This window comes from Candoia aspera, chromosome 5 (genome assembly GCF_035149785.1).
Source record: "Candoia aspera isolate rCanAsp1 chromosome 5, rCanAsp1.hap2, whole genome shotgun sequence".
NCBI classification, from domain to species: domain Eukaryota; kingdom Metazoa; phylum Chordata; class Lepidosauria; order Squamata; family Boidae; genus Candoia; species Candoia aspera.
This window is the reverse complement of record NC_086157.1, coordinates 95,773,867-95,779,342: the sequence shown is the minus strand read 5'-3', so window position 1 is coordinate 95,779,342 and position 5,476 is coordinate 95,773,867.

The window sequence follows — 5,476 nt, the reverse complement described above, 5'->3', positions numbered from 1 at the left end:
TGGAACTCATTACCTCACATATCTAACCTTATTATCACATACATACCTGTATGCTGTAACCCAATAAAATCAGTAAAAGCACATTCAGCATATACAATATTGCAATTTGCATACATCTGTAAAATGGGGCTATAACCCTTCCTCTCTAGACCTGTCTTTGCCTCTGGTACTGATTAGTAGCTTCAATGAAAGTGTGCTGGTCTCTGGTTTAAACTAACTCAAAAACTTTCCTACAGGACCTTTATCAGAAAGAGAAGGTTTTTCAATAAGTTTACTTGAAATTCTGAAATTCTGTTAATTGTTGGAAACCTAAAGTTTAATCATACTTTAAAGTTCTTTGATTTAGGAAGTCAAAAGATTGAATGTCTTTGTTTATATCTTCATAAATTTCATCATTCTTGCTCTGGTGGAAATTATTCTGGGCCAATTGTAGTTGAAGCCAAATTAGGAAAACATAATATGATGCTGGTTTGCAAAGTAGACAAGTTATTTTGTAAATGTTGTTGTAGTTAATAGATTTTAAACAACCACACTGACATTTTGGTCAATGATTTAAAAACGATGGTTCTGTCCTCTTCATATATCTACTATTAAATGCTTAGATAGCATTCTAACTGTGGTCATGAGAAATTTCTCACTGAAATTTCAACTCAGATTCTTACTTCATATTACCGATACAATTCCAAGCAGGGCTGTGAAATTCTTCAAAAGAGGTGCTTCAGAACATGTAGGAGCACACACTAAGCACTTCTTTTTGAATTGTTAGAGCAGCTGATCTTTTTCCAAGTTCACATGCCTGCTTCAGAAGCTCCACCCAGTTATCCAGATGCAAAGCGGCTTCATATCTTGTGCTCCAGTTGCGCCTTTCCTGATCGGGAGGCCCTTCAGACAGTCACTCATGCCCTGGTCACCTCACATATAGATTATTGCAATGCACTCTACATGGATCTGCCCTTGAAGACCACCCGGAAGCTACAGCTGGTTCAAAATGCAGCGGCGTGAGCAGTAATGGGCGCCTCGCAGTGTGCCCATGTGTCACCACTGCTACGCAAGCTGCATTGGCTGCCATTGGGCTTCCAAGTACAATTCAAGGTGCTGGTTATTACATATAAAGGCCTGTATGGCGTAGAGCCTGCATATCTGAGAGACCGTGCGTTCCAGAAGAATGGGTGCATTCCCAGTCCCCTCCATTAAACATTGCCATCTTGTGGGACCTAAGAAGCATGCCTTCTCTATTGCGGCCCCCACCCTCTGGAACAGCATCCCCCCCAGAGATAAGGACAGCGTCCTCTCTTCTAGGGTTCTGGAAAGCTTTGAAAATCTGGCTTTGGTCCCAGGCCTGGGGTTGATGTTTATTATTTGTTCAATGGCCCCTGTTTCATTTTGTTTTGTTGATTTTGCTGTTTATTAGATTCTTTTACTCTGGGCTATCTGTTTGATTTAATGTTTTTAGCTGTTTTTATCTTCAGCAAAGGATCGTTACCTTGCCATGGTGCTGGAGCTTGAGCACCTCAATGATGCCATGAGCTAAACCGTGAAGTGCCACCCAAGACGGGAAGGTCATGACAGAGAGGTCAGACTAAATGCGATCCCTGGGGAAGGTAATGGCAACCCACCCCAGTATTCTTGCCGTGAAAACTAAATAGATCAGTACAACCAGAGATATGTTGGTATACCATCGGAAGATGAGACCCCCAGGTCGGAAGATGGTCAAAATGCTACTGGGGAGGAACAGAGGATGAGTTCAACTAGCCCCAGATGTGATGACGCAGCTAGCTCAAAGCCGAAAGGACGGCTAGCGGCCGACGGTGTTGGTGGTGAACGGCGAATCCAATGTTCTAAGGATCAACACACCATTGGAACCTGGAATGTAAGATCTATGAGCCAGGGCAAATTGGATGTGGTTATTGGGGAGATGTCAAGATTAAAGATCGACATTTTGGGCGTCAGTGAACTGAAATGGACTGGAATGGGCCACTTCACATCAAATGACCACCAGATCTACTACTGTGGACAAGAGGACCACAGAAGAAATGGAGTAGCCTTCATAATTAACAGTAAAGTGGCTAAAGCAGTGCTCGGATACAATCCACAAAACGATAGAATGATCTCAATTCGAATTCAGGGCAAGCCATCTAACATCACAGTGATCCAAATATACGCCCCAACCACAGATGCTGAAGAAGCTGAAGTAGAGCAGTTCTATGAGGATCTGCAGCACCTACTGGACAACACGCCTAAAAGAGATGTTATTTTCATCACAGGAGACTGGAATGCTAAGGTGGGCAGTCAAATGACACCTCGAATTACAGGTAAGCATGGCCTGGGAGAACAAAACGAAGCAGGACATAGGCTGATAGAATTTTGCCAAGACAACACACTCTGCATAACAAACACTCTCTTCCAACAACCTAAGAGACGGCTTTATACATGGACTTCACCAGATGGACAACACCGAAATCAGATTGACTACATCCTTTGCAGCCAAAGGTGGCGGACATCTGTACAGTCGGTAAAAACAAGACCTGGAGCTGACTATAGTTCAGATCACGAACTTCTTCTTGCACAATTTAGGATCAGACTAAAGAGATTAGGGAAGACCCACAGATCAGCTAGATATGAGCTCACTAATATCCCTAAGGAATATGCAGTGGAGGAGAAGAATAGATTTAAGGGACTGGACTTAGTAGATAGGGTCCCGGAAGAACTATGGACAGAAGTTCGCAACATTGTTCAGGAGGTGGCAACAAAATACATCCCAAAGAAAGAGAAAACCAAGAAGGCAAAGTGGCTGTCTGCTGAGACACTAGAATTAGCCCAAGAAAGAAGGAAAGCAAAAGGCAACAATGATAGGGGGAGATATGCCCAATTAAATGCAAAATTCCAGAGGTTAGCCAGAAGAGATAAGGAATTATTTTTAAACAAGCAATGCACGGAAGTGGAAGAAGACAATAGAGTAGGAAGGATAAGAGACCTCTTCCAGAAAATTAGAAACATTGGAGGTAAATTCCAGGCCAAAATGGGTATGATCAAAAACAAAGATGGCAAGGACCTAACAGAAGACGAAGAGATCAAGAAAAGGTGGCAAGAATATACAGAAGACCTGTATAGCAAGGATAACAATATCGGGGATAGCTTTGACAGTGTGGTCAGTGAGCTAGAGCCAGACTTCCTGAAGAGAAGGTTGAGTGGGCCTTAAGAAGCATTGCTAATAACAAGGCAGCAGGAGACGACGGCATCCCAGCTGAACTGTTCAAAATCTTGCAAGTTGATGCTGTCAAGGTAATGCATGCTATATGCCAGCAAATTTGGAAAACACAGGAATGCCCATCAGATTGGAAAAAATCAACTTATATCCCCATGCCAAAAAAGGGAAACACTACAGAATGTTCAAACTATTGAACAGTGGCACTCATTTCACATGCCAGTAAGGTAATGTTCAAGATCCTGCAAGGTAGACTTCAGCAATTCATGGAGCGAGAATTGCCAGATGCACAAGCTGGGTTTAGAAAAGGCAGAGGAACTAGGGACCAAATTGCCAATATCCGCTGGATAATGGAAAAAGCCAGGGAGTTTCAGAAGAACATCTATTTCTGTTTTATTGACTATTCTAAAGCCTTTGACTGTGTGGACCATAACAAACTGTGGCAAGTTCTTAGTGGTATGGGGATACCAAGTCATCTTGTATGCCTCCTGAAGAATCTGTATAACGACCAAGTAGCAACGGTAAGAACAGACCATGGAACAACAGACTGGTTTAAGATTGGGAAAGGAGTACAGCAGGGCTGTATACTCTCACCCGACCTATTCAACTTGTATGCAGAACACATCATGCAACATGCTGGGCTTGAGGAATCCAAGGCTGGAGTTAAAATTGCTGGAAGAAACATTAACTATCTCAGATATGCAGATGATACCACTTTGATGGCTGAAAGCAAAGAGGAACTGAGGAGCCTTATGATGAAGGTGAAAGAAGAAAGTGCAAAAGCTGGCTTGCAGCTAAACCTCAAAAAAACGAAGATTATGGCAACCAGCTTGATTGATAACCGGCAAATAGAGGGAGAAAATGTAGAAGCAGTGAAAGACTTTGTATTTCTAGGTGCGAAGATTACTGCAGATGCTGACTGCAGTCAGGAAATTAGGAGACGTTTGATCCTTGGAAGAAGAGCAATGACAAATCTCGATAAAATAGTTAAGAGCAGAGGCATCACACTGACAACAAAGGTCCGCATAGTTAAAGCAATGGTGTTCCCCGTAGTAACATATGGCTGCGAGAGCTGGACCATAAGGAAGGCTGAGAGAAGGAAGATCGATGCTTTTGAACTGTGGTGTTGGAGGAAAATTCTGAGAGTGCCTTGGACTGCAAGAAGATCCAACCAGTCCATCCTCCAGGAAATAAAGCCAGACTGCTCACTTGAGGGAATGATATTAAAGGCAAAACTGAAATACTTTGGCCATATGAGAAGACAGGACACCCTGGAGAAGATGCTGATGCTAGGGAGAGTGGAGGGCAAAAGGAAGAGGGGCTGACCAAGGGCAAGGTGGATGGATGATATTCTAGAGGTGACGGACTCGTCCCTGGGGGAGCTGGGGGTGTTGACGACCGACAGGAATCTCTGGCATGGGCTGGTCCATGAAGTCACAAAGAGTCGGAAGCGACTGAACGAATAAACAACAACGCTGTTTTTATGTTTTCTCTAGTTTTGTATACCACCCAGACTCCACAGAAGTTTGATGGCTAAAAAATTTAAATGAATAATAAATAATAAAATAATAATGATAAAAATAATAATACATGCATATAGATATGAAAACTGCTGTCTGTTTTGACAGTTCAAAAAGATGGGCTTTTGATGTGCTCTGTGTTTTGAAGCATGTGTTTTGAAGGATTTGCATGACAATTTTAAAATAACTAGTCCTACTTTCCAATAACTAATCAAATGCAAGTAATTTTTTCCAAATCAACTCTCATGTTGCTTCTGACTCAGATAGATTGTCCATCTGTTTATCATGGTTTATGTTCAATAAAGAATTTCATATTACAATTTGTTTCCTTTCCAGTTTGGGAAAAAATCAAGATTGTGTAAGGTTTTTTGTTTAGATTTAGCTATGATTTGACCCTTGTCAAATAAAATTGTTATTCTTCTTGGCTAACAGTAAATATAGACTGAACCCCTTTTGTTACAGTTTCAGTGGATTATAGCATTCTTTCCTGTAGTTCAATGATGTACCAATGCTTGAATACTTTTTTGCATCTAGAAGAAAATGGTAAATCTATGTCTGGATTGTAAATGAAATGTCACAGTTTTGTACTTTTTCCTATAATCATTGTACAGACCTAGACTGAGAAAGGACATGACATAAAATCCAGGCATAACATTATTACTGTCAATTTTCTTATTATGTAGCATAAGCATAATGTGCATCTTACATCCTCATGATTTAATTTTTTTTATTGTTTACAGATCTATTCCTT